The sequence below is a fragment of the Lygodium microphyllum genome, chromosome 15, assembly GCF_053477565.2.
Source record: "Lygodium microphyllum isolate KBCC chromosome 15, Lygodium_microphyllum_v1.1.10, whole genome shotgun sequence".
NCBI lineage: Eukaryota > Viridiplantae > Streptophyta > Polypodiopsida > Schizaeales > Lygodiaceae > Lygodium > Lygodium microphyllum.
The window spans coordinates 118,856,283-118,881,825 of NC_141149.1; positions in this window are offsets into that span (position 1 = coordinate 118,856,283).

Here is a 25,543-nt window from a genome sequence, read left to right on the forward strand (position 1 = left end):
CTGCAAAGGCCCGAGGATGGATTCGGCGTCTCCTCTTCGCGACAACGGCTCCTCTTCACCCTCTGTACACTTCCTCCTCTTCTTCGCAAATGGCGGTGAGAAGCTTTTCGTCTCCCTCTTTCTCTCTTTCTCTCCCTCTCCCTCTCAAATGCAAGATGGAGTTCCCTCTCCCTTTTGCTCTCTCTTTCGTTTGTTCACGCAAAATAACACACTCGGGTTTCGGCCTACATTTTTTTGTCTAAGCACCATCGCTATTTGTGACGCAAATAGCGACGCCGCTATTTTGAATCGGAAAGCACCATCGCTATGCCTCCGTATCCTTGTAGTGATCGTGTTCCTATGCATAGCCTTGATGGTATATACGAGTACTCATTATAAAAGAAGATTTAGAATATGCTTGATGGGTTATATGCCTAATTCAATTAAATTTAGTTTGCAAGGCATCACATTAAGAAAAACAATAGCGATACAAGCTAAAATATTACTAGGATTTATCTTTGGCAAAAGTAGGTTGTGATCTCATCAAACGACATGCAAGAAATAACTATTTTTATATTTTAATTGAAGAGTTATTATTTGCCCTTACAATAAATATCAAAGGGGGACTTATGTACATATTCTAAACCTTATGTTTTTAGTCGAATCAATAGGAAAAAACTTTAGGCATTACCCCTTAGTTAGTCCTTAAACACTTGGTTGGTTATTATGCCAAGGCAAATATTAGATATATCTTAATATTTAATTTTAAATAAATATTAGATATATCTTAATTTTTAATTTTTATTAAATATTGATTACTTGATTTCTCTTTCTTATTTTCATTTTGCTAGAATTCTAGGACATGGTAGGGACAACTAGAGTTGGGAGATGAATTAGTATGCATGCCCACTCTTCTACATGCAGTTGTTCCAAAGAAGCACTAGTTCTTAGCATGTTCAAGGTAGGTAGGAAAACATGAAATGCCAATGCTTGGCATGTTTGTGTTGGGACTCCACAAAAGTGCCGGTGTTTTTCCAAAGGTTCTTATGTTTGAAGGATTTATATGGCTAACTCCGTGAGAGGCTGCCCCCTTCATAGCTTGGTATGTTTGGGTTGATGCAAAATCACTAGCTTCTTGTGGTACAATCTAGGAAGTTATTACAATATATTGGATGTTGCAAAACGTTCAAAATTAGAGGGGATTGTTAGTATTTGGCTGTTGTGCTGCTATTTTGATGTGTGCTGAACGAGTGCTTGGTAGATTGATGGTGTGAAGTAGCAACACTTGGCATTCCATGACACATACTCTAATGGAGTTTTTGGAAATGGATTCATGGCATTGCATACAAAGAAATCACTATGAAGCATAAGCCATCCATCATATTTTGGTATGCGACGCTCGGCCAACTTGGCAGCTGCTTGACCTGCAGTACAGTACTCGGTTAAAGTATATTGCGACGGTTGGCGGCATTGGTAGCCACTAGAGCATAGCTCAACCAGTGCACTCGGGCACATGGCATACGTAGCCTAATTGCTCTCGTCTACCGCTATTCGACTTCATCGCTCATGCAGTCGTTGCAGGCTTGCTCAACTCCGCCATGGCGGCGGGCTTCTGATTATTCAGTGAAGACGTGGCTGCTATATTGACGCAGGCTTGTTCGACTCGGCTCGGCCATGACGTGGCTACGATGCGCACGTGCAGGGGCCTGTAGGACCTATAGGATGAGTCCACATGGTGGACGGTGGGGTAGCCCTTGGGAGCCTATAAGGGGTTGTCGTCCTGGGACCTGTAGGACTAGTCCACATGGCGGCCCGTGGGGTGGCCACGTCGAAAACATGGGGCTGCCATGCTGGCAATAGCCTCCCCACCATGGAAAGCGCCAACGCTTGGCATGGCGCCTTCGGACACTGCCCCATCACCGGTGAGTGAGGCTAGAAGAACATGCACAAGCTCTCCCTCTCCACATGCTGGACAGTGCCGACGCTTGGCATACTCGATTGTAGGTGGAACAATCTCCATGCATCTCAATGTACCTTTTCTTAGCATTTCATACCTCCATGCTGATAGTCTCCTATATGCCTCCATGCTAGCAAGCGCCAATGCTTTGCATAGATGAGGTTAATCACAACCCCATGGAAACTTACCAATCATTTTCCATGTAATATGCACCCCTCAACCAATATTTTTCCATGTAATATGCACCACCCCTCATCCAATACTAAAGTTCACATCGGAACATCTTACGTCACACCACACAAACACCTCTTAGTGAATCCCCTTCTAGACCCCATGCACATATTCAAGAATGCAGGGAGTGCCTTTGTTAGCTCGAGGGACTTGGTTTTTTTATGTGAGGACCTTATGGAGACCAATGTCATGCAACCATATTGACCACAGGTTTGACATGATGGGAGGATGCTACGTGACTAGGACCATTATTATATGCTATTGTAGTAAGAAGTACATCATGTGGAAAAACATCATTGTAAGGATTTGCATTGCAACTGGTCCCATGCATAGCTTGTAAATGGCCTTCACAAAGGACTCTAAGCTTAATAGACTAAAGTTTTAAGATTGTCATAAAATGTGATAGGTGAATGACTTGACCCCAAGTCCTCTTCATGAGGCTTTCCTATTACATTGCTAATGTGTTTCTTATGCCTTTCTCTAAGATTGCCTTTGTGGATATTTTCATGAGACTTTTCTAATACATTGCTAGTCAGTTTCTTATGCCTTCCTCTAAGATTACTCTTCATGAGACTTTTCTAATACATTTCTAATATGTTTCTTATGCCTTTGTGGATCTCGAGCATTGCAAGAAAGTATGGATATTGGTAAAAATAAAGTCTTTACTCTTCATGAGACTTTCTAAATGCATTGCCAACTTGCACCTTTCTATAAGAAAGCCTGCTTCATATAGGTCCAAAATTCTATTCTAATATTTTCTAAGGCGAAGTTGTGGCAAATATTTGATGAGAGAGAAAGGGAGATGACATAGTTATCATCAAGTGTAAAATGTAAGGATCTTACTACTCATGTGAATCATTTTGAATAATTTGAGATGTAAAGAGGAAGAACCCAAAACCTTGATATGATTCTAGTGCATGGACATTATTTCTTCTTCTCAATATTTATAGTGGATTCTAGCTTGCAAAATCAACCATATGATTTTTTTTTGCCTTTATGACGTGGTGAGCTTTGTTATTCTTAGACTTAGATGTGCTGAGATTCTTTATCTTTCTTTTTTTTTCAATTTGTCACCTAGCTAACGAAATAGACATTAGATTGATGGGTCAATAAGAGGAAAACCATTCACAAGGAAATTTTTTCGAGCTAGCGTAAAAATTTGAGCAACACCTAGATAATAATTTAATATCATAAAAATAGAACTCAAATGTATATTATAAGATGTACACATCTAGACATATTCCACACACACACACACACACACACACGCACGCACGCACGCACGCACGTACACACGACACCTCTCTCTCTCTCTCTCTCTCTCTCTCTCTCTCTCTCTCCTTCTAGGTACACCTACACGCATTTCCATGTCTACTATTTTTAATTAAGTTAAAAGATCCTTTATTTATTGTAATTTCTCTATTATAACCTAAATCTATAATGTTGAATGTAAATTTGGATATTTTTTTGGTGCTCCTTGTCTCTTTCTCTTCCATGCACATCTATAAGTATTCACATGGTTTTAAAAAAAAATCTTATGCTAGACTTCAATATTTATTTCTTTGTTGTAACTCAATACATTCAACTTGACACATAATGTTCAACACTTGACTACTACTTTCTTTTATATCTAAAAGACCAGTAGGTAACAAACCACAATTCTTGTTGTTGTTCACCCAACCATCAAATTGAAATGCTCATATGAGCACCTAAAAGATATCTATTATATGCTAATCTAAGCATAAAAGGGCATGTGTTCATTGCTTCAATCCCATATAGATTGCCAACATAAGCTTTCTTGAAAACAATAAGCATTCCTTGAAACCATTGCCTCTAGACATGCTTATCACCATAGTGAATCTTTCAACATGATGGCATATTCGTTTGTGTGCTACCCAACACTTGAAATAGTTCTACCTCAGTAAGTATCACTTGATATATAGGTTCATGTGCATTTTGGTCTAACCCAAGCACTTCTCAAAAAAATGTAATACAAGTGCTTTCAAGGAATATAAAATGATTGTTTGGTTTCTCTTTTTTAAAATAATTTGTAGATACACCCTGCAAAATCAATTATACTCACTGAATACATCACACCTTTCGCTCGAGAGCCTTTAGTACTAACAGGGAATATATAAGACTAACCACATGTTATTATGACCTCCCGAACAACTTGTGCATCTAACAAGTAGCCATTTTATATGTAATGTTAGAATTCGTTTGTTAGTATGGACACATTGCTCTTGGAACCCTTGTGTTAGATTTGCCAACATAACCTCCCTAAATGTGTTTCATCTACCCATGGAAACTAACCTGTTTTTGAATTTTGAAAATCTCCTTAGCCCCAGAAGACTTATTCCCTTAGCTATTGGCAAAATACCTAATGCAAGGCCAATACGCCCAACCACCTAATGGTCATCCATATCTTGAATATGGGTGTTAGACACATTGCAAAATCAAATAAATCCTTTCACCAATCTACATGGGTATTTGTAACATTTCCAAAAGTATGATGCATGTAATCCTTGAGTAGCCCTTTTATTTCTCTTATTTACAAATATTTGATATCTTTTTCTTGTTGAGAAATGACAAATGATGTATGCTACAGGAAGAGCTATCATGAATCCCATATGCACAGTGAGGAGAGTGGAACAACCCAATTTCTATAAAGCATTGTACTTGACTATCACTTTCATATGGAATGAATACAATGTCATGATGTTTTGTACTTTCAGTTAAGTGTTTGGTCTTTGTCAGTCCTACACAAGATTGTGTTTATGAGTCCAAGCTACCATCTTGGAATCTAATTCACTTGTGTAATAGTTTGTCTCTACTTGCCTATGTCATCACGAGTTTGGTCTTCATCTTCCACCTGCCCTAGCCTCTACCGCCACACTCTAGATTTGCGACTTTTGACATAGTATCAGAGCCCAGTTGGGCATGGAATGACTCCCTTCTCTACTCTCTCAGTCCCTCTTAACCTCAAGTCAGCTCAATGAGCTTATCTCTCAACTCATCTCCACTTGCTCCACCTTGGCAGCCATAGCCAGGTCTGCACCTATCTTCCTTCAAGCTTCTATAACTTTCTCTACAAGGCATATCTCTCCAAGTTCCCTTCTAAAGATTTATTTGTTGACTCCCAAGGCTTCTCTGCATCACATAAGAACTTGACATTGCCCTATTTGAAGCTCAGCACTGTCACTTCTGTCAGTTGTTGCCATAACCTCAGTCTGTGGCTTGTAGGACATACCCTTCATGGAGTACTTGGATCACTCCCCAGAGGCAATATATTTACAAGATTCCTTCTAAGGATATCTTTCTAACCTCAAGTGCTCCCTCTTATATCCTTAAAGCCTTACATTGCTCATCATCTAGCCCATCATTATCAAAATTTGTCATTACTGTCCAAAATTGTGCTTGCGTGTGTTTATTTGCTCTGCGTGTGATGACTCTGCATCAATCTAGGTGATGATCATAGGGGTTTTATAGAGCATAAAGAGAGTTTCATTTCCATAAAAAAACTTTTAAAAATGATCCATTGTAGCTCCTACAATCATTGAAAAACTAGGCCTAGGTCAAAACCCTAATCTAAGAAGCCATAGCCAAGATTACTTAAAGCTTCAATTTTCTTCATTTTCTCACTCCTCTTGGCATCCTCAAGCTCCTACCATTCTGAACTGAGTAATCACTTAATGTTTAGCAAATATTTCATCAACCAATCATCAAGATTTGGAAGATTTGAAGAAATCAAAAGATGAACGGGACAACATCATTGCTACTACAAATCTCAAGCTCTTCAATTTCAGTCAAGTAGAGTTCCTAACATTCAAGATCTACTACAACACTCAGTCTTCCAACAAATATTTAATTGATTTACCATCGAGGAGGGGTTTCAAGCTGAAGGGGTAACATCAACCATCAAGCAACAAGAATCATCATCTTCAAAACCATAGTAACTTTTAATACTACATAGTGGGATTTGACACTGCCCCATCACTTGTACTTGTTAGCACATTCAAGAAGTAACTCACCTTCAGATTCATGCTTCGAAGATTATTCTTAGTTTGTGTGATGATTTAAAGTCACATTGATAAAATCCCATGTAAATCTCAATCTTCTTGTAAAAGGATAGACACTGTCGGAGAGTTCTCGTGGTAAGACCTCCTACTAAGATGACTGAATTCAAATAGATAGCAAAGTTTAATGGTGAAGGCTTTCATGTCTGGAAGGAGAAGACCATGTACCACCTTATGCAAAAAGACTTGTGGGGCTTTTTTGAAGATGAGAAATAAGATGAAGATGACAAGAAAGAAGATACTGGAGAAGACTAGCCTAAAACAAAGGCATGGAAGAAGGTTAACAACAAAGCTCTAGGTATTATTGTGTGGGGTCTATCAGATGATGTATTACATCGCATCTCCAGCATCAGGGATGCAAAGAAGGCATGGGAAGAACTTGGCAAAATCTTTGGTACACAAGCAAAGAACTCAAATGTAAAATTACTTATGCACTTTTATAAGTTGGATGTAAAAGACAATTCATCTATGACTGTACACATCAATAAGTTCAAGAGCCTTAAAAATCAGCTAGCAACTCTAAAAAATAACATTGATGAGGATGAGGCAATAGCAGTGCTACTTGCCAGTGTTAATCATGAACCATATGAGAACCTTGTTTCAACACTAAGTAATGTTCCCAGTCTCTCACTCAAAGATATTGAACACTCACTGCTTGATGGAGAAAGCAAATTTAAAAGCAAAGATGTAAAAGAGACCAGCTCAATGGAAAATATCTTATAGACGAAAGGAGCTATTGGACCCAAGGGAAGAGGCCAAGTATTCAACACCAACAATAGAAGTCAGATGACATGTCATTATTGTGGTATGACTAGCCATATTGCCAGTGAATGTTTTCACAAGAAAAGAGCACATCAGATGCAGAATGACCACCACCTAGGTCAATTCATGAATGAAGAAAAAGAAGAAGATGCTTCTGCTACCATTAACAACTCTAACAGATTGTTCTAAGGAAAATTCTTCCCATATTTTCTTTGTAAAAACCCTTGCCAAATATGTAAAGTCTCAAGCTTTAACTTGACTAGGCTACCTATGAGCTAGTCTCCCGGGCCATGTTACCTATAGGGGGAGAAAAAGCCAGCAAGTGTAGGGACTCACCATTTGGGGGGGGTGTTGAGAAATGACAAATGATGTATGCTCCAGAAAGAGCTGTCATGAATCCCATATGCACAGTGAGGAGAGTGGAACAACCCTATTTCTATAAAGCATTGTACTTGACTATCACTTTCATATGGAATGAATACAATGTCATGATGCTTTGTACTTTCAATTAAGTGTCTGGTCTTTGTCAGTCCTACACAAGATTGTGTTTATGAGTCCAAGATGCCATCTTGGAACCTAATTCACTTGTGTAACAGTTTTGTCTCTACTTGTCTATGTCATCATGAGTTTGGTCTTCAGCTTCCACCCGCCATAGCATCTGCCATGCTCTAGATCTGCGACTTTTGACATTTCCATGTCTATCCAACACCCCAAAAATATATTACTTTGCTTCTTGGGGCAGTCCTTTGAACTACTTGCATAGTCTTTTCTACCCTTGATTCTCTTGCCATGTCCAATTTTGGTTCATCAATTGTATTCTACTTAGTAATCATTATTATAATAATGAACTACAGTAAATAACTCTAGCCTATGGCTATCCTCTTTTGGGATCACACCGGGTTGGCTAAGCACATACATTTTCTTATGAATGCTCTTTTGGCTACTATTGTTGTTGTTCATATCTACTATATTTACACCCATTTCTTGCTTTTTTAGAAGAGGATCTCACACCCTAGTTGTATAATCTTTCAGCCACACCTTGCAATCCAGGGAAAAGTCTAGTCGTTGTGCTTTTCAAATATGCATTTTATTTCACACTTTGAAGAATTTCCATAGACATATTTGTACCAATTGCCTCAAACAAAGTGATTTCTTTTGTATTCAATTACCGTTGGCCTCAACTGCCATGAGACCTCTCGTTTCTCAAAGCTCTTAATTTGAGCCACATCATTCTGTATTTTCCAAACTCAACCTACGCACATTTGTTTCAAAAAGCATGCTTAAAGCTAAAAATGATCCATAAGCATTGCAACTCTAAGCTTGACATATTCTTGCTAGAAAAACAAAACTAGATTTTGACCCTCAAAGGTCCAAAATAGCGATCTCTTTGAGCATAACCTTGAACAAGGAGACAATCTAAAGCTTGTAATGGTATATAAGGTCTTAATGAAGATTTCCTACAAGTTCAAGAGCCACACAAGCAATATTAGAAGACCCCATAATATCATTTCTAGCCATGAAAGTAGCACAATGATTAACCTAGTAATGACATAAATATCTCCCTTAAATTATTTTTGCATAAGAGAAAAACATGTTCATTTTGTCATCATGAATACAATTCATTAACCACCTCAAACCTTTTTCAAGATACATAAGATGAATCACCTTATAAGAGTCATAAAGGCACTAATGATATTACATTATTTCTTTTTCCTTCTTATTTTTTGGTGGGACATAGCTCTTACAATATGGCACATTGAATTGAATGCATTACAATCTCATCATCCTATTAGACATGCCAACATATCATCGAGTTAGTTAAGGAAAATCTTTAAGTGTGTCAAGTACATTTATTTTATATATGTAATGAAGAAGTTTATGGACATTTTATGCTATTATTATAATCTTTAGTGTGTGTTTTGCATACATACTACTTAATTATAATTATAATTTGTGTGTATATGCATTAATATCATGCCAAATACAATTAAACTTTTCAACATGTGCTTTTATGTGTACACACAAACATGTGATTTAGGTTTATAATGTAAAATTTAATCCAATTAATTATGTAGGTCAAAATACTAAATTATTTAGGTTAAAACTCTATTAACTTATCATTATTTGTGGCATGTAAGGAAGGAGAGAAGTGAAGGATAAGTCTCATACACACATATAATGAATGAGAGAGAGAGAGAGAGAGAGAGAGAGAGAGAGAGAGAGAGAGAGAGAGAGAGAGAGAGAGAGAGAGAGAGAGAGAGAGAGAGAGAGTACGAGATACAATCCTCATACTGATGTTCAAAACGATGAAAATGTTCAAAAAAAAGGCCCCATCATTGCTAAACACATTGGTATTAGTGATGCCATAGAACGGTCGCTATTGACGTCACTATTTGCATCGCTATGTGCGTCACGACGCAAGTAGCAATGTAAATAGCGATGGTTTGCGATGTAAATTGCGACACTGATGGCGATGCGTGCGATAAATTTGCGACGCTAATAGCGACGGTTATAGAGTTTTTTTTTGCAGGGCAGCTTGTGTTGTATTTGGGCCATACAAAAGGGTTACAATAGGTGTACAATGGTTGTCAAAATGAAGGCAAAGTGTACTTGGATCCACAAATAGACTCATACATAAAATAAATATATGATCGTTTAATGAAAGCACTCATGGAATTATGGCAAGATACAAATGATGATAATAACATAGTGCATAGAAAATGCCTACATAAATCACAAGACCAAAAAAGAAGAGAATGTGCACTCCACATATCCAAGCGCGAGCTATAGATCCTCGCCATTCGAAAGCTTGGTCCTACCGCAAAGGAGCATCGAACGGAATCTGCAAAAAAAGAAACAACTACACATCAATCCACCATAGAATAATGCAATTTATATAAAATTAGTAATTATGAACAAGAAAGATGAGTGACTTACTAGGCCGCTGCATGCATACAATATATTGATCAATGCAATGAGATCGTGTCTCTCTGCATATCGAGTCTCTAGGCTGGTGGGATCATTGTTTGTAATGGAGTGTTGCAAAGAAAACAAAATACAAGTGTTAGAAACACAATTATCAATACAAGTGATATTGAAAAAAAAAGTGATAAGAATAGAAGAAAAACTTACAAAGTCCTCCAGATAAGTCTTGTGGTTGTCACTCCCAAGAATCTGATAGACCACTCGTGCCTCCAGTCATGCCCTCACTACCTTGTGTTGTTGTCTCCAATGTCCTGGAAAATCTGTAGCCTCCTTCTTGAGTCAGCGCTAGTCATCTGCATCTAGTCACTCGAGCTTTGAGGCCCACTCTTAAGTACCTTGCGTGCGTCCGATCGTATGTGTGACATGTGTGCATACATGCACTCTATCATCTAATCTATGGAGAATCTATCTACTGCGGTGGGTACCAGAAACTCCTCATGCAAGGATGCTACTCTATAGTCCTTGCTCCCCTCTAGTATGTTCTTCCAATGATCCAAGACGTTGTGCCAAAAATCTTGTTGGCACAACTCTCTCATATGAGCCATCACCCTCCTCCCCTCATCATTCATGATGATAGCTCTTGTCCTATCATCTACAAGGTATCCATACCCCTCTGGGGTATGTCTAAGATGTGTCCTTTCCCACCTGCGATCGCGCTCCTGGGCATATTTAAGAGACCCATGTACATCTGGTGTACCCACGAGGGTGGTATCTCTCGGAGTAGCACCCATAGGGGTGCCACCTGCAATAGACGGCTAAGCAAAAGTTGGAGTGACTTGAGTAGACATCCCCACAGGTGTGAAAAATCCCACAGGTGATGCAAATCTAGTAGAACGACGAGACGGAGACACTGTGTCGGTACCTCCACAACAACCAACTGAGCCACCCTCTCTCGAACCTGCATGAGAGCGAGGAGTAGCACTTATATCTCAAGTCGACTGTGGGCTCACTGCATCCACGTCTCCGCAACATCCACTAAAACCACTCCCTCTGTTCGGCCCAAGTCTGGAGTGTCGATCTCGTCTATTGGAAATTGAAGAATCAAAGCGTGCCAAAGTAGATCTAATGGAACAGCCCAATGGTATCTGAGATAGCTCCTGGTTTGCCATATGATCTGGAGACATACGTGTGAATATCTCCTACAGCTCCTCATTGCTCATCCCTCGACTCATTGTGCTATCCAAACATCCACAAAGATCACATGCACAAATAAAAATTGATGTTAACATAATCAATATAAAGATTCAAGCAAAGCACAATAATATAACTGTAAAAAAAATATCTTACTTAAAATGCATATTCTAGAGTACTCTTATAAGTGATTCATCAACAAATTGAGTAGGTGGATGCTCCAAGTATGATGTAGCCTATGGTCCGATGTCAATCTCCTGACACAACTCTGCATACACTAAAAGGTCGATATAAAGGTCACTACAAAAGGATGAGTCCACCTCATTCTCAAAGAGTTCTTGGCCTCCTATCTTTCCATAATTGTTACTCAATTTTGCCTCCTAGACATGCTCCAAGATTTGGGTAGCCTCCACCCCTTGCAATATCAACCCCTCTATCTGCATATTGTCCTCATCTACACTAAGAACATTGCTTTCATTATATACTCTCGCACTTTGGGGAGTTGAAGATACAACGTACCACCATCGAGGTTGTCGGGGGTTTGGATAGAAAATTAACTATTCAAAATCACATACAAGAGAGATTTAACATTTGTGACATATACCATGTCATAATAAAAGTTTAAAAAACATGAGTTCATGCACCTATTCACAATGGGCTAGCAATACAAACATGTCACGCAAATCCATCCATATTTTTTCGAAATCTATTTCGAGAAATCTAGATGGACCTCATTGAACAGTTGCCTTGACTTCTTCCAGCACCACTTTGAACCACTACACATTGAATAGGATCATGGAGAAGCTATGGTAATCCACCGTGATAATACTTTGCAAGTTTCCAAAATACTCCATCTCTTCTATAACGGTGTTTGGATTTGTGGCTCGTCGTTGGCTCTCTTGCTCAAAGTTTGCCATGACACCACAATCCGTTGTGGAGCGCATTTTGTCAATATGCTCCACGCGCAAATGTCATTCCTGCAACCGTGTCGCAATGTATATTTTGTACCGTATATTGAAACGATTAATTAGTTGTTACATATAAAATCTAGATACGATAGCTTATAAAACATGTGGTTACCTTTGGACTACATCCCATCAAGAATTTCCATTCCTCAGTAGAGACCTTCACCCCTTCGCAAGAGGCTACGATCAAATCTCCATGCAACCATCGCACAAACATAAACCGCGGCATCTCATCCATGCCCTTGGGATATCGAATCGGTTGGTGGCGCATACTACATCGAAATTTGAATCGCGCTTCTTCCCAATCTTTCCTGGCTTGCTCATACCTAACGATCCACGTCTCCATGGAGGCGTGGTGCAACATACAAAAATAATTCACTTTCTCCTCCATTGTAACATCCATCCTTTTTTCTACCCCATTTCCAATCACCACATCTCTAGTTAGTCTATCATCATCCTTCAGCAACCATAGCATACTATTGTTTGAATCCACCGTTGGTAGCCACTGTGAGATATGCACTAACGCCTCGGACACCAACCAACCTTCAACCATGCTACCTTCTTGCCGAGCTCGTTGTCACACAAAGCCTTTTAGGGTTTTTGTGAAGAGATCCAAGAATAATATCCATTGCATATGGACATGTCCCGCAATCTCGACTTCATCTACAAGATGCACTAGGAGGTGGGTTTATATCGTGAGCATGCTCGTGGGTAGGTACTTCTCAAAGAGACAGACTATCTCCACTGCACCCTACCTTGAGGATTCAATAGAGGATGTCTTAATGTCCTTCTGTGAGATCCATTGCACTAAATTTGACAACCTCTAAATCGCTCCGGGTATTTTTGGAGTGAGGCATGTTGCGATCGCGATCGGTAGTACAAACTGCCACAAATGAAAAAGCATTATGAACAATGACTACACTCCAAATAGCAAAATACGCAAGCCACTTACAATCCATTTGTAGTACAAACTTGACATATCTTATGCCAATCATGGTATTTTAGCCCTGATAATCAGTCGTCTTTAGAGAATGCAGATCTGAGAGAATGCATCATACCCATCGGAGTGCGGATAGACCTGATAATTTACTTCAAAAAGCGCTCTTCTTTACTAGAAAAAACCCAAGGAGCATGAGGTAGTTGCAAACGACCATCAATACTTAACTGGAGCCAAAGCGCCTCCATTTTTCCTACCTCCTTCAAATCCATTCGTGCCCCTGTAGTGTCTCTCTTTCCTGTGATGTGGTCCCACAGTAAGATTCCCACATGATTGAAAATATGCATGGGATCCAATAAGTGGTTGATCTGTAAGTGGGTCCAATATGGTAACTCATAGACAGCTGAGAACCGTCGCATTTCATTTGGATGCGACTCCATGTGGACCATTTTCACCTTGTACAAACTTTGGGTGTTCATCATGCTGGAGGTCGTCTCTAAGAAGACCTTCTCCTTAGTTCATGACCCTCCGGCAAGAAAGTAGCATCTTCTTGATATACCATCTTCTTCATGGTTCGTGACCTTCGGGAGTGTAATTGTGGCCCACACAATGGACATGCGTGATAACCTGAGGTAACCAAACCTGTCCCAAAAACTCTATCCTATGAATACAAACTTGAACGAGCTATGATAGATATTGTCAATGAGAATGGAAGCCTAATTTGAGCACTCCCTGAACTTGAAAAGTCATGCATGGTCCATATGAGAATGGCTCGTATATTGGCAGATCGTCGATCATCGCGTTTGCTCATATCTTCCATGGCGACCCCCTCCTCCCAAAGATCTTAAGATCATCGACTAATGGGCAGAGATAACGTCCATATTCTTGACTTTATAGCGGCCAGGAATGGGCAAGCTAAGGATCAAGTGTCCTTTCTTCGTAGAAAGCCATGGTGGGATGTTGTAGTTAACAAGGACTACAGGCCACACATTGTAAGAAGTTGAGTAGAGACTAAATGGGTTCACTCCATCCATAGCTAGACCGAGCCGAAGATTTCTTAGCTCTTGTGCAAAACTTAGAAAGGTAGAGTCAATGTCACTCCATGTGCCTGAATCCGCTAATATTCATTGGACTCCATCTATGGATCTATTCTGCACATGCCACGTTGTCAAGCTCGCCAAGCCCGACATATGAAACATGTGATGTATACGGCGTATGAGTGGAAAGTGTCTTAGAACTTTCCGAGGGATGGTTTTCCCTTGTAAGTCTTGTCGATACTTGTGAGCACCACACTTTGAACATGTCTCCATTGTCTCGTGCTCTCCTCAAAACAACATGCAATCATTGACACATGCATGAATGGTGTTGTCGTCTATGCCAAGCTTTCGTAAAACATGTTGCACATCATCACGAGACTCAGGCATGGTATTTGCAAGTGGTAATATATGATACTTTAGCAACCTGAAAAGAAATCGTAAAACACCATGAAAAAGCACAATTGTTTTTTATAATGGTGCCGAAAAGAAATCAACAAAGCGTACATAGAAGGTACCTAAACAACTCGGTCACACTTGCATCGCTCCACCCGTATTTTGCTTGCACACTTAGGAGTGCAAGCAACATCTTCACGTGAGATACTCGACACCCATCATATAGTGGTATGGATGCTTCCTCTCTAAGCAGATCAGATGCTGTTAACCGTCAGACGAACAAGGTGGAAAATCTGGAAAAGCTAAAGCAGAAGACAAAGGCCAAGGCAAAGTGAAACAGAAGATGAAGGCACACCAAGAAAAATCTAGAAACACAAGAAATACAGAAAAGTCCTAGATAAGGAAAAAAGGCGCACAAGGAAAAGCGCAAGATAATACTTTTGTAAAAGAGCGCAAGCGCATCATAATTTAATTAAGGAGCACCGGGCTCTCACCCGTGCAATTTGTAAATGTAGATAGGTGGTGGAAAGGAAGCTAGGAAGATGCTTGAAGCTTGCATTTGGATCGTGGAGCTATTCGAGTGCGCGGGAGAGGAGGTAACGTGACCGGCACGGAGGTAAGCTCACTACACCCGTAGATATGGATGGCGCATTGGCTATGTGAGAGGTAGCCCATTAGTGCTCGGCTTGGAATTCTTGAAACAATAAGCGGTCCGTGGATCTTAGTGGTTGAGTGAAAGATTCCACATTTTGGTTCTGTTGTCGGGACCAACGGATTCAAGCCTTAGCGCTTGTGCGCTTCGAATAAAGTATTGAAGTAGGGTTTTCCCCGAACCGATGCTTGAGGTAGATAGGTAAGAAGCAAGGGAGTTTGAAGAGGTATTTGATCTCCTTAGCAAGTAGCTCTTTGTTGTTTTGGAATTGGGAAAGTATGATGGAGTAGTATAGGTATTTTTCTTATTATTTTTTCTTGCATTTAGAAAGGATAGGAGCAAAACATTGGAGCAAACAGTAGGGTTTTCTGTTGCTGTATAACAATTTGAAACAAGGAAAAGAAGGAAAAAAAACGAAATTTGGATTAAATGTTAGTAAGGGAAGCAAGATTAAGGTGAGTGCAGGCCTGGGCAAGCTGTTAAGGGGCCAAGAGTGGCAAGAAAGGCCACATTGTTCATTGCAAGGTTTCAGGAAAGCAGGAGAGAGGGAGAAAGCTTTGTTGAGTAGATCCGTTTTGATCTGTCCATCTAGAAGTTATTTGCCCAGCCCAGGTAATTCCACACCTTCCACTGCATGAGTAGGTTGGATCTGGAGCTGCTCGACTAGTAGCAAGGCCTCAATCTCTCGACGTGACGAATTTTTTGAAGTCCAGTGAAAAAACGTGTTACGCTCGGCCTGTGCGAGTGACGGCCATTCTAGGTCGAGTCCCAGAATCGGCCCTCGGATCGCTCAGCCATTCGGCTCTCGAACCATCCGGCCATTCCATCCACTACACTACTCAGACACCTTTCACTCAGCTCATCCGAGTGAAGCATTTAGACCAACTTTGAAATTCAGTCCTCGGCCCTGCCGACTCGGCCCACCTGACTTGGCCCTCGGTCCACTCGGCCCTTGGACAACCAAACTTGGACTGGCAGCGAATTTGACATTCGGACCAATTACATTCGGCCCTTTCTACTCGGGCCTCGGATGGGCCGAATCGGGGATTCGGCCCTTGCAACTCGGACTTGTTGAGCCAAATTTGGATTTTTTCAAATTTTAACCCGTAGATCTAAAACTGACCGAGAGACCATATAGAGCCGAAACCACATCATAGATCTATCACTGGGCTGAAATCTAGAGCAAGTAGTTTAAAACTTGGTAAAAAATGGTCCTTCAAATTGCACATGGTGTTTATCGGCCCTGCAGACCAAGGGGGATTACCCCCGTGGACCCCCGCAGAGGGGGCTCTATCCCCTCCGCACTTCCCCCAAGTAGGTTGGAGAGAAAACACGCACTGTGACAGGTCCTCCAAATTGGACCCTAGTGTAGTAATGGCTCTACATGAGCATGGATTCTCACTTGCAAAAGAGCAACCAAAAGCCCATACCCAAACATAGACAAACAGAGACCCTAGAACCTCAATGGGCCAATCTAGCCAACAAGAGCAAAAAGGCCACACTGCAAAAACACGTATGTGTTGCATTTGGACTGCATTTGGTCAAAGTGGAAAGCAACAATATCAAGCTATAACAATGAGGATAACTAGATATGACCGTCCTAACGATAGATGCACCTTGAATAGCACTGCATAGGCGATCCAAGACATCAGTGGAGAATCCACATCTGGTCGTGCAGTTGGGGACTCAAGGGTATTTGTAAGAAGGCTTAAATTTATGAGCCAAGACCCGGAAGATGAAGACATAGTACCTCCTGCTTATCTTAGGGTCAAACTCATTGCAAAAAGAGAGCACATTATCGATGCTCTGATTGATGAATGAGCAGATTTTAATATCTTGACCTATGAATCATGGACCCTACTAGGCCAATGTGGGAGCTTTCGCTCAACCGCCAAGACCCACAGACTGCTTATTGCTTCAAGCGTTCCAAGCCAAGCACTAATGGCTACCTCTCACATAGCCAACACGCCATCCATATCTACGGTGTAGTGAGCTTATCTCCATGCCAATCGAGTTACTCCCTCTCCCGCACACTCCGATAGCTCCATGATCCAAGTGCAAGCTTCAAGCAAGCTCCATCCTCAAGCTCCGCACTCCAAGTTCCATTGCTGCGAGCAAGAGAAGAGAAGAGAAGAGAAGATAAGAGAAGAGAAGAGAAGAGAAGAGAAGAGAAGAAGCGAGGAGAAGATGGAGAGCTTTTCCTCCCCAGTCCCTCACCCTCACACACTCACTCTCTCACACTCTCACACTCCCTCTCTCAAGCACAAGCTCAAGCAAGCAAGCAAGAAGAAGAAGAAGAAGAAGAAGAAGAAGAAGAAGAAGAAGAAGAAGAAGAAGAAGAAGAAGAGGAGGAGATCCACTTTTAGCCACACACAAGAATGAGCATCTCATTCAATTTTCAACTTTATATACAAAACCCTAAATCCCTTTTGGGTGGTCATCCCCTTATCCCCTTTTTTACATGGCCAGCCGTGGCCTAGGCCCTTTTTCCCATTGTCCTTCTATCTTCCTAGCTTCCTTTCCAAGAATGAGCATCTCATTCACTTTTCAACTTTATATACAAAACCCTAAATTCCTTTTGGGTGGTCATCCCCTTATCCCCTTTTTTACATGGCCAGCCGTGGCCTAGGCCCTTTTTCCCATTGTCCTTCTATCTTCCTAGCTTCCTTTCCATTGCCCATCTACATTTACAAATTGCACTAGTGAGAGCCCGGCGCTCCTTAAATTAAATCATGATGCAGTTGCGCTCTTTTACAAAAGTATTGACTTGTACTTTTCCTTGTGTGCATGCACTTTTTGTGTTTCCATATTTTCCATGTCGCGCCTTCGTCTTCCGTTTCACTTTGCCTTGGCCTTTGTCTTCTGCTTTAGCTTTTTCAAAATTTCTAGCTTTGTTCATTTGAGGGTTAATAGCCAACTAGAGCTCACACCGACTAATGCAACTCTTAGCCCTTATGGGGGACACCCACAACCACTCATAAGGAAGTGTAAAATCCTTGAGACAATTGAAATTAAAAGCTTGACTATCCTATTTCATGTTCCTCCAAATATTGCTAATTACGGGAAGGAAACCCTCCTAGGAAGACCCTTCAAAAGGGCGACCAAGTGTGAGACCGACTATGTAGCACAGAGGATACATCTGACACTACCGGGAGTGAGGACAGTCACAAACTTTAGCAAGGGTGACCTCATCGAACCTCGAGGGAAAGGCAAGGAAGGTGCTGACATAACAGTCAAGCCCATTAACGAGAGCAAGGGCTTGTTGGAAGAGTTGATACAAGCACAGGTCGACGAACAACAAGAACCAGTGAGTGAGGCCATGCCTGAAACAAGAAGGTCAAGAGACAATGCCAAGGATGGGCTTTGGACTTACAAATATCATAGAAGACCTCAAAAGAAGCCCAAGCCTTATAGACGAAGGCATCGATGGAGGGTCAGCACAACGCCACGATGAATATCCAAAGCGTTGCTATGTGGTCAAGGGTATTGCGCAGGTAACCAATGGATTTGGGTGCCAAAACCCCCTGCTAAACCTTATTTGTCAACTGAAGGCCAGATCGTATCAAGAGCAAAGAAGTGTAGGAGGAGATCTAAATGAAAAACCAAGTCTCGAGTCAACAACAGTGGAGTGACTGAGCCCCTCACGGTCAAAATCAAGAAACCAAACGGGACCAATCGGAGGGTAGATACTCAACCTAGTGTGCTTGAAAGCAGATATCAGATGTAATCATTGAGGATACGCAAAAGCCACTAGTGCCCAATGAGCCTTTGATTTCCCAAGAGGATAGCAGGCATCATAGGCACAACATTGCTCATGGCAAGGTTAAATGCTCAATAAAGCAAATTGTAAAATCATCTAATAGCCATGAGCAAATCTTCCAGCCAGTGTCAGAGCCACTTAAGAGTCCCAAGTCTCCTACACCCTCTTTCCCTAAACGGACACAAGAAGCACAATAGCAATCATCAAGTGCAGCTGCTCAATCCCAATCTCTATCTCCATCTAAGCTTCCAAATGTCCAAGAGGTGGGACATGACACCATCCGTAGCTCTCGGCCCAAGGATATGCTTGTGCACCCTAACATGACTAGATCAACTCATGCTCGATCTACATAGGTGAATGCTCAAAGGGCAACAAAAGACACGGCCACTTCCGATCGCCCTAGGGACTTGACATCACAATCCACCAAGATTAGCCAGCCCATTGAACTAGCTGCTACCACTTCCAATCAAGGATCACAGCAGTCACAACCCTTGGCCGTGACAACGACCCTTGTGGAACGTGTCCTTAGCAGTTCACCTGGGGGGGAGGTGTAGCAACCAACATCCTTGAAAACTCCAGCACTTCCAAAGCACCTAAATCCTAGGATTGAGGAGAAACCTCTCAAAGATGTGGCCAAGGAGATGGCGCATCTGACCAAACAACCTAGCAAGGATGTCCAACAGGGTGCAGCTACGTCCCATGAGGACACACCAGAGAAGGGGAAAGCTGAGGCCCAACCAAGCACATCAACAACTGTCCTAGTTCAAGGTCCTGAGTCGTTAAGTTATGCACCTTCACTGACCAAGAAAAAGAGGAGAAAACATCAAAAACAACAACAGTTACAGGTGGTTGTGGACCCCAAGAACATTGAGACCAAGAGCGCTGGAGAGCTGAGGAATAAAGCATCGAGTCCATCCACCAATGAACCCATTGATGTCTCTCCTAATAGCGGTGAAACCTCATATACATCCCTATGCTCTGAAAAATCAAAGCAGCCGTTACCATCAACGGTTGCTTGCAACACTCAATCCACTAACAACAGAACTCGCATTGACCAATCAAGAGTGGATACAATGCTGTAACAATAGGGTGAAAATTTTATACCAGTCACGTCCAAGGAGAACCATGAGGCAATAACAAAGCCTCAGGAGAAACATGGAAACCCCAAAAGCATAAGAAATCCTAGCATTGACCAATCTTGCTCATCTAGGCCTGAGCCCCCAGCTATGCTAAAGCCTAGGCAAACTCCTAGAACCTTGCATGAGATAGCAACCGAGCAAGCCCTCATTGAACATAGAAGTGTTGAAGAATGCTTAACTGAGTTGGATGCTAACCTCAAGGTATTCGCACATGTCTATGTCCTAATAGACATGGGTGCATTCCCTAAAGAGCAGCTTGAAGAATACTTGCCATTTCCCCTATCTTGGGAAGAGCAAGAACATCTTGACGAGCACTATGAATGACTCCTGCATGAATGCATGCGACTCACCTCTGACGAGGAAGTCAACAAACTATGCTTAACTGTAACATTCAATGATGTGCTCTACCAACCAAATCTCTTAGAGATAGAGCAACTAAAGCAACAATGAGAGGGTCGAAGTCAATTTGAAAAATGTTGGTTTGAAAACCGTGTTGCAATGGCCGAACTAGGAGCCCAGATTATGACAGTCTCAGAGGAGCGATTGGCCAAATGGCGGCGGTCTCAAAGAGATCCAACCTATGTGGCACCAACTTTATCCATTTCTCTTGTCACTTATCACCTCAAGAAAAAGTCAACCTTCTTACTGAGTTTTCCATAATATGCTTATTCAAAGCCAGATAACCTCTTCTCCAAGCAACCAAACAAACAAATTCTCAAAGCACTACTCTAATCTCCACAAAGAACAAAATTAAGAATGCTATCATTGGCCTAATCAAGACTTTGGGAAAAAGACTCTCACAACTAATACTTTAAACTTCAATAAGTCTTCTTTCTTTTCCAAGAATATTGGCACCAAGAAAAATCAACTGCAAGTACAATAAGCACTTTGATGCTTTCTAATGCCTTCCAATACTTCCAAACTTGTCACTAACATATCCTTGAATTATTGTTCCCATCATAGCACCTGCAATTGCTCTTTTGATTATAGACTTCTTTTTCCCCCTAATTTTGGTTCCATGCTATGTGTCCTAGTAGAAATATGCTTTTGAAAATGAACTCCATGCTCAATCATACATGCCTTTGAGAAGAAATGCAAAAATGGATCCATGCTATGCAATCATAGAAGCAATGACCCACACGAAAACATGGATGCACTGAAAAATATAGTGCCTAACCTATCTATATGTGCCCATGTGTCATGCAAAATGCAAACATAATTCCCCGATTTCTTTAAATCCTTAACCTCATCTCTCATCATTCAACAATAAGAAATGTATTGTACTCTGCTCCACTTACCCAAAAGCTTACAACCACTCAAGAAAATAGTGGTCTCACAACTATAGGTGTCCTTCAAGACCCTGAAACTCACTCAACCACCTTTCCCACTCATCCTAAGGTTCCTAATTTTGTGATGAATATCCCAACAGTCATGCATGCAAAAACAGTGCGTGCACAATCAAGGCACTGTCTCAAGTGTGTGTGCAACTAAGATTTATTGTATATAGCTGCAGCAAGCATCATGTCATGCTATTTCTCAACGATGGTGCAAAACATGTATCAATCCAACCCAAGGCATGGAAATAATTAATAAAATTATGAGAGGACCCTCAAGTACAATTAATTGAACAAGTGCAATATGAAGTGCTTGTGAACCCATAATCCACGTGATGTGCAAGAGTATCGACAAGAAAATATACATATTTCAAGATGGCTTGCAAACACTTTCAAAGTCCTGCTCCAATCTATCTAGGAAAAACACCAATCTCAACCAAAGCTATCAAGTTCTCAAACTCAAAAAATCCAAACAAGATGACAAAAACAATTCCTAATCTAGAAAAATACAAAACAACAAAATAAAAAATCACACAAATAAATAAGCTATACAAATTCTAACTGCCTAATGTTTTTCTAGGGATTTTCAATATACACAAAAGCACTTAACACCGTATTCCGTAGCTTATTGGGGAGTGATGTGCTTGAAGTAGGCAAGGGTGATATTTGTACAAATACCATCTAGTCATTTTTCAAATGGTTCCGTGCCATTGATGTACTTCAAGAGATTGCATGGTACTTGTTTCTCGGTAGAATTTTGGGACCCAATGATATATTCTTGTAAGTATGTGTTCATGTACTCGAGAGGGTATTTTTGGCTTGGACCATGCCACAATACCATATCATAGTACTTGATATTGGGACAAAAGATCTGATCTCGCGGTAAATTCTATGCCCTGAAGGAATTGCATGAAGCTATTAAGAGTGTGATCCATCATGGAAAAAGGGTGGAGGCAAGAGCAAGGGTGCTTGGGAGGGAAGAAGTGATTGGAGAGTTGGAAAATGAAAATGAGACCAAGTGACTAGTTTTTATAGGCTATAGATCTAGAATTTTAACTTTTTTTAAATCCATTAAGTTCTATTAATACAGATTTGAAAAGTTTAAAAAATCATCCAATAACCTAAAATATAGAATATTAGAGAATCTAAAATGTATATAAAGCATTAAAAAATAAATTCCCATGATCTATTCCATCGCTAATTTCTGATATGTCATTTTGTACATGGATTTTGACTTGTTGCAAAGTACTCAATATCATATAATTCTTCTTCATTCTTTTACCCACGTGAAGAAAAATAATAATAATAAGATTCAAACTACTATGTCCCGACCAAAACAAAAAATTCCAATATTAAATAAGCTCACATTTCTACCACCAATACAGAAGTTGAAGCTCTCCGTATGAATGATTTCCATCAAGACTAGATGCTTCCACAGATTTAGGAGACTCTAATGATCACTCACTATGATTGACTCAATCATTTCATCTAGCATATGAATTTGAATATCAAATGCTTGTTACATGTATTCAATGGACTCCAAGGGAATCCATCCACCTTCTTTCTTCATCCAACATCGATAAAATAGAAGTGCATCTACAATGACGAACATGTAATCAAGTAATGAAATGTATCACTAGAGACCATTGCACGAAAAGAGGTCACCTTTGTGCACCCATTCACCTCATTCCATCCTTCTTCAAAATTCGAATTAAGAAAGTCCTCTGTTATGTTCTTACAAATGAACATGGAGGGACATTGATGCACATTAGTGCTTTTGAAAATATATGTAAAAACATAAATTGGTACAAACCATGAGAGACCCACTAAACTTGAAGCTCTCTTGAATCTCAAGGAGCTATGAATGTCATGTACAATCTTCATTTTTAATGTCTAAAGCATCTACTCATTTGCAATGGGCCACTCCAAAGAGTTGAGAGGTGGACAAGGAAGTACTTCAAGAGAACCATATGAATCAACTAATGTAGGCACTATATACATAAACTCATAGAAAAAATATTGCCCTATAAAAGATATTGTGATGATTTTCCAATTATCATTGTCTCACCCACATCCACATGTAGAGCTTTGTATGTCCCAGACAAGCTTTCCAAAGGCTGGTCCTCAACAAGATTTGATGGAAAATATCTAACAAGAGAGAAGAGGTAAAAACCTCAAAAACATATGAGAAGTTAAGAACATAAAAGCAATGAATTACAATTAGAGGGGAAAACTTGTCAAGTAGTCCTAGGAGGTAACTTCAAGTCCTTCACACCATATACATGTTGAACGGATGCAACAAGACCATCATCTTGAGTGTCTTAAAACCCAAGCACTCTGCCCTTCCAATGATTTTGTAGTATACCATGACAACAAACTTGATGAGGCCCTATTATTGAAGGTTGCATGTAGACCCATGAATCCTTCTTGAACAATACTCCTTCCCATTTTCCATGTTCATCCTTTGTATTGTGTACATAGACAACAAATATGGAATCACAAAGTCACCTTTGTTGACATGTAGATACCATTGAAATGGTAATGAAAGTAAGGAGGGCTATGTGGCTATGGCTATGTGACCATAGAGAGATGAGAAAATTTGTGGAATGGAAGAAATAAAATTACCATGGAAGAAAGAGAAGAAGTTGGGTGTTGGATGGCTATGGCTAGAAGAATATGGGAGCTCTATGGCTATGACTATGCTCAAAAGAAAGAGAGAGGTTGGGTGCTATGTGGCTATGGCTAGGAGAAGCTAGGGGCTATGTGGCTATGGCTATGTGAAGATAGAAAGATGAGAAGATTTGTGGAATGGAGGTAATAAAATGACCATGGAACAAGGAGAGACATTGGGTATTGTGTGGTTATGGTTGAGAGAAGCTGGGGCTGTGTGGCTATGCCTAAGAGAAGCTAGGAACACAAAAAGTTGAGAAGATTTGTGGAATAGAGGTACAAGAATAACTAAAATAAAAGCATGTCTTGTAGAAAGACACTAAATTTTTTTTTGACTATACATGTCATAAGAAGAGGTTTTTTTTTGGGGGGGAAGACATTTTTGAAGGGGAATGGAGTTTTCAAATTTTGGGTCACCTTTTTGGATGCCAAATGGGACCCACCTCACATGGGATCATAAAAGTGGGGGGAGGGGAGGGAGGGGACATAGGGGGACAAGCCTATAAGAGGTAGGGACAAGGGGGAAAAGGGAATGGATAAAGTGATCACATCACCCCCTCTCCTATTGGTCCACCTCAAATCTCTTGTCATTAGGAGAGTCATTAACTCTTAAGCTAAAAGGGCCTTTTTGAGTCCATATTCCCCCTAATGATTGATCTTTGACCGCATGCCTTTATATTATCAGTAAAGACAATCTTTGATGGAAGCAATGGTTCCCAGATAATAGAGTAAGTAAATCTTTGAAAATGTGGAAATAAATCAAGGGATTAGAAAGGGTAATACTTACCACCATCCTTTGAATCCATCAAGATGAATGAGTTTTATAAGTTCACTAGCTAAATTTGACCTTAGAAGGCTATCGCTTGAAGTTTCAGAGTCTCTAAAACTATGTATGATCAATGATAATGACCCGAGAGAGCGCTAGATTTTCCAAGGGTTGAATCCCCCACTTGACACCCATCTTGAAGCAATAAGACCCATGATCCTTGAAGATACCCTTATCCATGCCAAACCCCTTGCCCGAGAAATCACCAAGATTAGCCAAAGAGGTCATATTGTGAACAAAAACTATTGAAGAAACTTTGCAAGCCGAGATGGCCAAGTGAACAATAAAAGTTCCAATAGGTAAGCTCTTCCAATTATCCAAGAGCCAAGAGGGATAAGCAACAAATAATGCTGCTAGTGCAAAAAGACTACATACCTAGGATGGACTACCCAGATCATTTGCAAAACCCAAACCTTAACCAACCATGAGAAATAAAGGAAATGGAAGTAAACCAAGATGCCAAGGAAGATGAAGAGCACCTATAGCTTGGATGAATTCCATCGTAGGATAGTCAATTGAAGAAGAGCTTACCTTAGTAGAAGAGGTTGAGGGAGAATCAATTTGTGCAGCCATTGAGAACAAGAGAGGTAATTTCTAATGTTGAGTCATTCAAATACTCACAAGTTACTTAGGTAAGCCTTTTAGTTTCTAATTGATTATGGAAGCACTCCTTTTTTTCTAGCTCTAAATATAGTAAAGAAGCTATATT